Source organism: Argentina anserina, chromosome 4 (assembly GCF_933775445.1).
Source record: "Argentina anserina chromosome 4, drPotAnse1.1, whole genome shotgun sequence".
NCBI lineage: Eukaryota > Viridiplantae > Streptophyta > Magnoliopsida > Rosales > Rosaceae > Argentina > Argentina anserina.
In genome coordinates, this window is record NC_065875.1 from 7,367,124 (window position 1) to 7,379,712 (window position 12,589).

At 39.9% G+C, this 12,589-nt stretch overlaps 2 non-coding genes and 1 pseudogene across 2 annotated transcripts; 2 read left to right on the forward strand and 1 right to left on the reverse strand.

Moving 5' to 3' along the window:
• Positions 1-7,391: 7,391 nt before the first annotated feature.
• Positions 7,392-12,366, reverse strand: LOC126792111 (AUGMIN subunit 2-like; annotated as a pseudogene).
• On the forward strand, positions 11,270-11,416 carry LOC126792988 (small nucleolar RNA snoR2/U65). Its single transcript, XR_007671980.1, has one exon. It is a non-coding gene; the product is annotated as a small nucleolar RNA snoR2/U65 (small nucleolar RNA).
• On the forward strand, positions 11,463-11,544 carry LOC126792983 (small nucleolar RNA snoR77Y). The gene has a single exon (XR_007671975.1). It is a non-coding gene; the product is annotated as a small nucleolar RNA snoR77Y (small nucleolar RNA).
• Positions 12,367-12,589: the final 223 nt, after the last annotated feature.

Here is a 12,589-nt window from a genome sequence, read left to right on the forward strand (position 1 = left end):
AGTTTGTGTGGACAGAAGCATGTGAGGAGGCATTCAACAAACTAAACACCAGCTTGACCACAGCTCCAGTGTTGATAATTCCCTCTAGTGGGGGCGGTTATGTCATTTATAGTGATGCTTCGCTCCAAGGCTTGGGTTGTGTGTTGATACAGCATGGAGGATTTGTTGTATATGGCTCTAGACAGTTAAAGATCCATGAGAGGAACTACCCCACTCACGATCTAGAGCTAGCGGCAGTCGTTTTTGTCCTGAAGATTTGGAGACATTACTTGTATGGTGAGAAATTTTAACTCTTTTCTGATCATAAGAGTTGGAAGTATCTATTCTCACAGAAAGAATTGAATATGAGACAGAGGAGATGGATGGAACTCCTCAAGGATTATGACTTCACCTTGGAGTATCACCCTGGGAAAGCAAATGTGGTGGCTGATGCCTTGAGCAGGAAACCGAGAGGTGTGATAGCTTCTCTTATGGTTCAAGAATGGTTTATAGTCGAAACTGCATCAGAATTTGACTTGGTACCATCCGGAGGAGAAAGGTCTTTCTTGGTAGTGTCTCTGTGCAACCTACATTAATCTCAAGGATCATAAAAGGTCAGGCACAAGATAAATTCTCACAAGCTAAGTTGGCAGACCTTGTAGTAGATACGCTTGATGAATGTCCTTCCGAGTGGAGAGTTGGACCCGATGGAGGGTTGAGGTTTGGGACAAGATTGTGTGTTCTAGATTGTATTGATCTCAAGGAGGAGGTCCTTCGCACGGCACACCGATCTCGTTATACCGTTCATCCAGGGACACCAAGATGTACAAGGGCCTATGCAGGCAATTCTGGTGGAACGGGATGAAGAAAAATGTGGCTGAATTTGTATCAAGTGCCTCACGTGTTAGCAGGTGAAGGCAGAGCATCAACGAGCTACGGGCATGTTGAAGCCATTGACTATTCCTCTTTGGAAGTGGGAACAGATATCTATGGATTTTGTGACTGGACTGCCTAAGTCCAAGAAGGGTCACGATGCAATATGGGTGATTGTCGATCGATTGACGAAGTCAGCACATTTTCTTCCAGTGTCGATGAAGTATTCGGTGGACGTGCTAGGGAAGCTATATGTGGATGTGATAGTGAGACTTCATAGAGCTCCAGTTTTTATTGTCTCTGATGAGATGCACGTTTCACATCGAAGTTCTGGGGTAGTTTGCAGAAGGCTATGGGTACTACCTTGGATATGAGTACCGCATTTCATCCTCAAACTGATGGACAGATAGAAGGGGTGAATCAGGTGATGGAGCATGTTGAGAGCTTGTATACTGGATTTTAAAGGAAGGTGGGAGGATCACTTGAGGTTGATAGAGTTTGCCTACAACAACAGCTACCATTCTAGCATCGACATGGCACCTTATGAGGCTCTTTATGGTAGCCATGCAAATCACCTATTTGTTGGGCCAAAGATGGTGATGAAGCATTAATGGGCCCAGAGGTGGTTTAAGAAACCACAGAGAAGATCTCGATCATTCGAGATAAGATCCAAACCACACAGAGTAGACAGAAGAGCTACGCAGACTTGAAGAGAAGACATGTTGAATTTGAAATCGGTAATCATGTATTCTTAAAAGTCTCACATATGAGAGGTGTAGTGAGATTTTGCAAGAAAGGAAAGTTGGCTCCGAGGTACGTTGGGCCTTTCGAGATTCTTGAGAAAGTAGGAGAACTAGCATATCGTCTAGCCTTGCCTACTAGCATGTCGGGCGTTCACAACGTCTTCCATATTTCCATGTTGAGGAGGTACGTACCGGATGAGTCGCATGTAATTGATCATGGAATCATAAAGGTGAAGGAAAATGCCACATTTGTTATTGAGCCGGTTCGCATTCTGGATAGATCAACCAAGAAACTCCGGAAGAAAGAAGTGGAGTTAGTCAAAGTGTTGTGGAGTCACCATGATGAGGGCGATGCCTCTTGGGAACTAGAGTCGGACATGAAGACAAGATATCCGCAATTGTTTGTTGACTAGAGCACTTGAATTTCGAGACGAAATTCTTATAAGTGGGGTAGATTACAATGACCCAATTTTTCAAGATCGATTTATTTGAATTTGTAGAATTAATAAACATTGTACTATTAATAAACCGCAATGTTTCGCCTCGCGACGTTGTCAAATCGAAAACGAAACAGTCGTCGGAAATCTTATTTAGAAAAACGTTACATTTCTGTGACGCGAGAATCGACTTTTACTCCGTTGCTCATTTGTAAAAACTTCATTCACCAAAGTTGTAGAGCTCGTCGATACGAGTTCGTCGCACGTCACGCGTTCTAATCGGACGTCGTACGTAAAAGTTATTAACGACGGAAGTTAGTTTCCGATTTTGGAAGTGGGTATAAAAAGGAGATTTTTAGATTTAGGGTTTCCGTTTTCGGAAACCCTCTATCTCACCCGCCTCCCTCTTCTCTCTCTCTCCCCGACCTCTCTCTCTCTCCATCAGAAAACCCATCATCGGCGATCTCCTCTCCTGGGCCGTCCTGGCTCTCACCGCCTCGCCCAAAAGCTTCACAAGGCTCTCCACTCCAAACCCCGAACTCGACGCGGTCCCCCTCGCCGCAGTGAAGCTCGCGCGACAACCCGAGGCTCACGCGACTCCATCCGCCGTCCTAGCTTCATCGCCGGCGAAACCAATGCACGGAGACCGGCTCACCACCACCTATGCTCGTCACCGAAGCCGCTTGCTTGGAGATTGGAACTCGGAATCGCGCCGCTCCTCTTCCTTGAGAAATCGACCACGATCGGCGATCCATCCCTCTTGAAGTTCCGGTGGCTCCAACGTACGAAATAGGTATGATTTGATATAATTGATGGTTGAATTTGATTGTTTGATGGATTTTGGGTCAATTTGAGGAAGGATCGGAGGAGGAGGGGGAGGTGGGGATACCGCCGCCTTAGGCGGCGCGTGAGGGAAGGTGAGTAGTGCTTTGGGCGGCCTTCGGCCGTGGAGGGGAAGAGGAGAGAAAATGGAGGGGTTTGGGGGTGGTGGTGGCGAGTTACGTGCAGGTTTTACAAGTGGCGTGTGGGCCCCATGCGCTGCCACAGTGAACGGCGCGGTCACCGGAGTTGGAGCGTGCACCCCACGCGCCGCCTCGTGCGGCGGCGCGTGAGCATTGATTTTCAACAGTAATAAATGTAAATTTATTTTACGTACGGTGAATGTAAAATTATTTTACGTACAGTAATTGTAAAAATAATTTCTGAATAGGTAAATTAGAATAGTACATTGATGAACATGAATACGAAAATAATATGTACATGTACAGAAATATGTAAATAGTATGTACTCGTATAGGAATACGTAATTAATACGTATTGTACAGTAATATGTGAATGGTAATTACGTGAACAGTAATTTCGTAAAAACCAGAAATTGCTTAACAGTAAAACATTATTACTGTTTCGGCATTTAAGGTTTTACTTAACGCTTCTAAATTTTCACTACTTATATATTCTAGGTTATCGACACAACAAGTAAAATATTCGAGTTAGGAATCGTGGAAATTACGCTCAGGAATATAAGGTGAGTAAAATCTCACAATCACGAATCTACTCTAGCGGAGATTCATGATTGCGCTTAATTAAAATGAATGAACTATGATATGTATATAATATACTGGATTGTGTATGTGTATAATTGGTAAAATAAGTACATATATATGGTTTGCTATAATATATACTATCATGATTTCCATTTGCGAATGAGTTCATTATAGCGTTGATATTTATTTATTTGAGCATGTCAATTTGATTTGTACAATATCATGTGATGATTGTTTGTACGTGGTTTTAACTTGAGTTATGTTAAAACGTTTTTGTGGTCTGTGGATCTGTCTTCGGACGTGTTGGCATGTCGGAACCTAGCATTGGACGGGCGACAGGTACGATTCAGTTAGAGCTCTAGTCTGTCTGTTGGGTACTAACATGAGGGGTAACAGTGGTGTACCAACGCTCATGAGTACCTATATTTTGGATATTGGGTAGCAAGTGGTTGCCCAATGTCGGGCGGCGTACTAATATGAGGGGTAACAGAGGTGTACCAGCGCTCATGAGTACCCGTATTATAAATGCATTTGGATAAACAGAGGGGCTGCCCGATTTCTCATGAGCATATATATTTCTGTTGATTTTGGACAACCAGATGGGTCGTCCAATGACTCATGAGTGCATTTATGATTGATGCTATATGTATTTTCGTATATATTTTTATGCGAGTTATATTAATGTTTTACTCATACGAGCTGCAAAGCTTACCGAGTTTGTGTTTACAATCCCGGTGCACTAATTCGATGGTGTAGGGGATAATTCCGCAGGTGTGGATTAGCGGAATGGACGGACAACACTAAAGGCATTGGAGTTGTTTTATTTTATCTTGTGGTGAGGATTGAGAGGATTTTTATATTTTTATTTGATATAATGCATGAATTATAAATTTGGTTTGTAATAATCAATTTAACTGAGTTGTACTATGAACTCAGTAATGATCAACTGTGACATTAAAATGATTTCGATTTATTGAGATTGTTTTAGAGTTTTTCATGACATCGAAATTTGAGTTTCATACTTGAAATTTCGGATCGTGACAACTTCACCTGTAGATAACCATTCTCCTACGTACCTTAAGCAGCAGGTTTCCTGGGGAGATTAATCAGGTTACTGTTTCCAATTCCTCGCATTATCTCCCTGTTAATAAGATGACCCCAAGTAGATCCGTTGTAGATGAAGAACTTGCAGCTGATACGTTGCTTTCACCAAATGCCGAATCCTCATCCAGTCCGGTTGCAATTTCAACGTCTCATGTTTATACCAGGAGCATGGTAGAGAACTGTGAGGATGAGTTTTTGACATTTGGTATAACGTCTCATGTTTAGAATACCAACAGGTTCTTTCTCTCTCCTGTTCTTTTCAACATTTGTTATAAACTTATAATGTTTCTCGCTATCTATGATGCATGTGGTGTACGCTTGCATTATATCTGCATCATATGTTAAGAAGTAAGAACTAGAACTAGTGTATGTGCAGGTGGCCGTCCCCAGAACAAATACTGCAAAAGCAGCTACATCTAGGATATTATTTCAACAGCTACATTTAGATTATCATCAGCAATGTCTGATGATCTAAAGACTTGAGGTTTCACTGTACGCAGGCTCATCACTTTTCTAATTTCTAATTCTTTGTAGCGCCTACTATTGAGGTTCTGTTTTATGTTATATCTGGAGTAGAGATTGTAGGACTATCTACAATGGACATGCTTCCTATGCATTCACAGTGATATTATTAACTGGCCAGCCCATAGGGAATACTTATTTTGTTATTTCGGTTAACTTGTGGGTGAGGTTGAGCATCGACGGGTAATTATTCTTTTCTGAATCATGTCACTGTTGTTTTAGCATCAGGGATCAGATATGTTAGAGTTGAGTCATTCAACTTGAAAAATGTCAAACTTCAAAATATAAGAAAACGAAAGGCAATGTACATTGTACGTATTTGGTTGTGCAAAAGGTTCTTATATATATATTTGGTTATGCTAGTGTTATCGCATCTAGTCATAAAACATGTTGCAGAATAGGAGGGCTTGTGACGGTGATCGATCAAGTGGCATGTATGGATGTAGGGCAATTGTATGTAAAAGCAAAACCGGAAGTTTGTTGCTGGTCTGAGCAAAGAGAGAAAAAATTCTGTTTGTTTGGAGCGACATTGCCCGAACATCTTTACTATCCAGATTCCACTGTTTCTCTTCCATTCTGTGTTTGTTTGATCGATCAAGTTGAACAATGGTTCTTTCGTGTTGTCTGGTTCTCGGTTCTCAATTGCACAATACTTGAGGATGGTTTGATAGGTTGGACAGGACAACGATGGTTTCACTAATATATGTGGTTGCTCTTGATACAGAAGCCTTTTGGCTTAAGCTTCTGATTCAGCATCTTCTTTGTTAACACCACAACCTGTTTGTAGTTGTGGTTCAACAGAAAACAATAACAAGCTCAAATTCAAATACGCAGGTACGATGTTCTCCTGATCTACGAGCTGCATATTTTAATAGACATTGCACATGAAATTGAAGACCTAATGTAGACTTTTAAATATCTACTGAACTTTGAAACAATTCTACTGAACTCTGAAAATTCAAGACTATTCTAGAAAACTCGTGAGCTAGTTCAGTTAACTTACCATGAAGAAATTATGGAAGACTGCCCTTAGGCCTGGAATCAAAGACAAGAAGCTTCTCTCCCTTGGGACCAAGCCAGACAGATTGCTGTAAGAAACCTTGAAGGAAGTGAGATTGGCTAGGCAGGTAAAGTAGGAATTAAGTGAAAATGTTTTTGGATAAATCATTAATCCCAGATATATTCCCAATAGAAGCTGTAATATGACCACTGAACTCATTACTCCTCAGATCCTTCTGCATTTTCTCCAAGACTTCTGGATTTGGTTATTGCCTTCTAGATTTAATGTCACAATTGAGGACAGATTGGAAAAGTTAGTAGGAAGCTTCCATTGATGTCATTGATGGATAAGTATAGCTTCTGGAGCTTGTGAGCTCTCCTAGGTCATTGGGTATGGTTCCTGTAATCTGGTTATTGCTCAGAGAAATCTCTTCAAGAAAATCCAACTTGCTCAGAGAGCTTGGGATAGTTCCAGAGATGAGATTATGGTCAATAGTCAATAACTTAAGCTGGGAAGTCCTGTTTGTTCCACCCCACGTGCTTCGAACGGAACAAGAAAAGATTTTGTTTTGCAGAGCAAAAAAGATTAGGGAACTTGACCTAGTGAGACTAGTTGGGATCGAACCAGAAAATGAAATGAAGCTCGAATCAAGCATAAACAAGCTAGTGGAGTTTGCAAGACTAGGAATAGAACCACTAAAACTGCATTGTGTTGCTCAAATCAAGAGTTTGAAGAAGATGACAGTTACCGATTGAAGCGGGAACCATACCCGAAAGCCAGTTATTGAAGAGGTATACCTGTAAACCAAGGAGAGAACCTAGATATTATGAACAGAGAAACCACTGCAGAAATTTTGCCCTTACTAGTTACTACCATAGGAAGCAAACTGTAATACCTAGAAGTGCCAGATTTTGGTCCTGAAGGAATCCACTGCAGGTGTCTTAATGTAAGTTCTGCAAGCACAACCAAATGTTAACGGTTTTACTGGTGAAACTAGATATTCAATACATTTGGTTACTTTGGCACAATTCAGATAGAACATTTGTATTACTGCACAAACTAATGTTTTACAAGTTCAAAACTTCAAGGTAGTATAATCAATATAGAAGTATACCCAAGGTTGCTGCATTATACGACCTATATTATACATCAAAACAAACATATAATGGTTCACAAAAAGAGTCAGCTTTCAAGTAGTGGCCTTTTTAACTGAAGGAGGCCATGACAATCTCCCTATGGTTAGAGCTGTCCAGCTCACTTTCATCCTCTGCTTCTTGATGCTTGATATCCAGCCTACTTGAACTTTTGATAGCCAGGTCATCAAAACTAGGTTCAATTTTCAAAGGAGGTGGAGTTACACAATCGGAAACCCCTGGTACTCTTCTGGAATCCTTGGCTGGTGTGATAGGTGAAGGGGTATCAGAATGACCGACTCTGAGTTGTTGAAGTGTTGCAAACGACTCCCTCATAGCAGACATTGCTTCAAAAAACCAGGTGCATGATGCTAAGGCAACAGGAATTGGACGAAGTATTTCCTGCAATTGAAGAAAAATAAAGACCAAGACTCAAGGAAAATGTAAAGGACACACTCACACGTGAACTAAACTCAAATAACAAATATGTTTGAATCATAATATTAACAAAAAAAAAACAAAGTTATGCTTTACGGAATCTGGATGAATAGACAATATTATAATGTTCTACAAACATACCCCCCATACTGAAGGAGGCTCCTTAAATGTTTGGCTCCATTGGAAATCGGCAACTGATGTTATTAATGGTCCATAATCACTAGCAGCCTTCATCAGTAATTCAGAGAATTGTTTTTGCGTAAACCAAGCAGATGTGCCACAAGAAGCATTAAGAAAACTTCTATCAAACAAAATGAGATTTCCAACAAAATCTTCTTTATTGTCAGCAAATATATCCTTCATTTGCCTTCTAAGATTAATATTACAAAAAAAAAAATATATATATATATATATATATATATATTCAATGGTGATCAGGTGCGGACGTCTCGATTCCGGCGACGGCAGGCCACAACAGCGGGGCGTACCAGCACAGCCGCATTACCCACCTCCCGGCGATCCCGTCTGTGCCGGCCGGAGCTCCATCGGCGACCCACGGAGGCCGGAATAGCAAAATCACCGGAATCTGCCTAGAAACTTGATTTTTACATATTCTGGCCGTCGTGGGTCGCCGATGGAGCTCCGGCCGGCACAAACGGGATCGCCGGGAGGTGGGTAGTGAAGCTGTGCTAGTGCGCCCCGCCGTTGCGGCCTGCCATCGCCGGAATTGGGACGTCCGCACCTGAAAAACCTTGTATATATATATATGTATATTATGAGTAGAGTCGTGAGATAAGTAATTTATGAAAATAGTTGATGATTTACCCTATGGGGAATGATGTTAGTGACAAAGAATGTTCGGAATGACGCAAATATATAAGATTTCCCAAGTAAAATAGTAGTGAAGATGTATAATACTGTAAACATATACAAACTCCCATTTTGAATGAGTAATTCAACAGAAGACATGAGGGGAAAAAACCTGATATTCCGCTTCAACTGGAATGCAATCGAGTGAGTATGGTTGTTGGAGACGAGCAATGATACGATCCGGTCAGAACATGGAAACAATATACAGTAGAACTGAGATACAAACAGATGAAGTCAACTAATAATGTCAAAACAAAAAACATACTATCTTCGAGAGCATAACTTGCTGACAACAACTACAAGCTCGACAAAGGATAGACAATGTAAATCTGCTATTGTATGCCCATCCTACTTAACTTCTAGACAACAACTACATGTTAATCAAACATAATTGCGATACTACCATCCCAAACATATCTTTGAGAACATAGTCTTGAAAGGACAGGCCTTAATTACTTCAGAAGAGATGTTATTGTCAAAGGGTAAATTTAACATATTGACAGTTTCAACTCCTTTTTAAATGTATTCACTATGCTATCATCAGCCAAATGGCTGAGAATGTCATCTTTTAGTAAGATAACTCTGATAAAGAACAGAAGATTATGCCACAAGGCTGAGAAGTTCTTAAGGCTTCTTGTGTGACATGTCTATCCCTGAGTCAGTGCATATTAGAAAAGCTTATGTGAATATTCAACATACGTCCTCACCATATATCGAAGACATTGCCTGCAAGTTTACCCCCATGAACTTTATACAGACATTTATGAAACACCGACACACTAGAATAAGCAAACAGTACCTAATTTTAAATTGCAACATGAGACGAGTAAATCCAATTCGATTATACCTCAGAGAGATTATAAAACTTAGTGGTGCATGTTAACCAACAAAGAATTTACCCAAATATGTTCTTAGCAACATTGGAATGCACAAGTCCATCTATTAGATGTCGTATCAAAATTTAGATATATAGAACATTAAGCAACATAATTGTCAGGGACAAATGAATATAGCAGAAGAGTCTTCAACATATACATTCAATAGAGGTATAGAACTAGCAATGTACAGGACACAAAATGCAATAAGTTTACCTTGTTCTGAATGACATCTTTTAATATTGTAGTTATCCTTGATAGAGTTTCGCACTTCATCTCCATTTCACTCACGTGTGTCAAATGTGAAACATTCTTGTCATCCTAAAGACAACAAAACCCCAATGTCAGTTCAAAGAATCATAAAAATACAAAACAAAGATCAGAAATCCCTATTACTTCATGATTAGATACCTACATGCAACTCAAATAAAAAACAGGACAGAAAGGAGACTCGAACAACTCACCTTTCTGCCTTGAAGTTCAACTTGGAGATCTGCTATTTTCCTTTGCACAGTGGTAAGTTCCCTGAGAACTCTTATCAAGTCATCACCTTTCTGACCAGTACTCGACCAGTTCTGAAGTTCTTCCTGCATCAAAACAACCACCAACCCATAATTAACTATCCACCCACTAACCATCCACATTACAATTAAACCAAAAATCAAACACGATTAACTAACACCATCCTACCCTTTGGGTCAAAGCATTGTTCTATTTAAACCGGGTGTTCAAAATCAAACCCAGAAACACAGAAATGTAACTTAAAAGATCAAAATTGACTTGATATAACTGAGATTGGTAAAGCTAATTCTGATTCAAAATGAGCAATGACACAAAATTGACTTGGTAGAAAGTTAAAGTTTGGATTTTTACCGGAGTAGGAGCAGCGGCGACTGAGAAGCCAAGATCAGAAGCAATAGAGAGAGCATCGGACATTCCTCCAATGCGTCTCAGAGGCTTCTTCCCCACCCAAGTGCTTTCCTTCCCCATCGACATTCCTTCACCCACAATACCAAAATGCATCAGAAATTTTCAAAATCAGAAAGCTTTGAACTTTGTAAATGACTCTTATGCCGGCCGGGTCGGCCCAATTTTATAACCCCTGTTTTCAAAGCCCAATTCATATTTAACTGACCCACCAAAATAAGGCCCATACCTTCAACTAGGGTTTAGGGTCTCCCTATATAAAACCCTCTTCTCCTCTCTAGTCTCACTATCTTTACCACATTAGATCAAATAAACTATCGTTAATTATTATTTCAGGCTTTCCTGAGGAAGTAGGTGCATGATTGTTACATTTTCCAGAAAGTAGTTTCTGCCCATAACTACAAATATATGAATTAAATCAAGTAATTAAGCACAATGTTTAACATTACAAATTCATAGTAAGAGATTTTGTAACAGATAACTAAAAGCGTGGGATTCGTAATTGAGTAAGGTAACTAGACATGAATAACAGAAACTTCAAAGCCATTAAACTATAGGCCTAAGTTTTCAACCCAAAGCTGTACAGGTGCAACATCAAAACTTGGCCAAAGAGAGGAACAACTAAGAGTTCATGCCATGCTAAAGTAGCCGGATCAGAAATACTAGTTTTTCTACCAGGCAAATTTGTGAAACTCATTCAAGAAGATAACTTCTTACCATCTTAAAATCCTAATACGCAACTGATATCAAATTCCATACAAAAGTCACAAGCCAATTTTCTTATTTTCAAGTGTGTTCTTAATTTAGTGTTTTGATGTGTTTATGGTTCGATGCCACATCGACGGTAGCCAAAGTGCCATGACCAACAATGCTATGATTGAACCGAGATTGAAATCTTTCACTTTCTGCTAGGAACCTGTGGATCCTATTTACAATCTGGTCCATGGGGCTGATTTACTGCGATTACATCTTGATACGAGTTGTGTTTGTTCTTAGATGTTTGTGTTGTTCTGATTGAAGCCTATGAGGATTGTATTTTCAGTTGCAAATTACCGACTGATGTCTTTGATGATACATTACTGGCTTTCTGAGGATTCAGGATCCAAATACTAGCCTTCATACACGCGCTTCGCACGTGCGGAAGGTCTTGCTAATTGTTTACTTAATAGAGTAAAATATTATGACCTTTTATACTCAGATATTTCAACCCAACTCCCAATTATCTCCAGCAATAACTAAAGACTAACCGGGAATGGATCTTATATTGACCTAATGAACATAGTCTGGAGAAAGAAACACAAATTTCTATGCCCTTTACACTGTCTTCTCACCTCTCCCTGATCAAGTAGATTTCTCTTCTCACATCCAGTAGGTTTCCGTTTGCACTTTCCAATTAGGTTTCTCTTCTCCCTGCCTAGTTACACTCGACCATAAATAATAATTCAAAAGGTACTCGCCTGAGGGTCCATAAGTTCATATTGGCATTCATATAATTGTACTGTAGAGGGACAATGTGAGCTATATCATTCTGAAAATAAATGCCATCCATTTTATATAAATAGGAACATTCAAGTTTGAACAACCGACCTATAATTAGATCAACAAATAAGAACTATTCCCACTATTCATGATCTAAATTCTAAAAACACTTGCACAATCGCATCCCAAACCTCAGCAATTATCGAAATCTAAATCCAAATTAACTGAACAAACCCAAAAATTACAGAGAAATATTGCGAGATATGAATGAAAACAGTGACAGCCATATCCACGATTGAAGAATAAAAACAGACAAAAGAAGAGGAACTTACAAATGCACACAGAAGTTCAATCTCGGAAATAGATTTTAGGGATTTGGGCAATCGAGCAACGAAGTAGACCTTGAGAATTACGGCATGCACCAATTGAAGGAGTGTTTGAGGAGAAGCACGATGCGTGGCATCCGCATTTTTGAGAGGCTCTTTTTTCTTTTCTTTTTTTCCCCGCTTGTTTTCTTGCGGGCGAGAGCGAAGAGAACAAAAAAGAAAAAGAAAAAAATGTATTTTATACGTATACTCTGAACTGAGTGGCAAATCCGTAATATCATAAAACCTTCGGGGCAAAATCGTCCCGACACTGTACTAAGTGGACATTGGAACCCCATT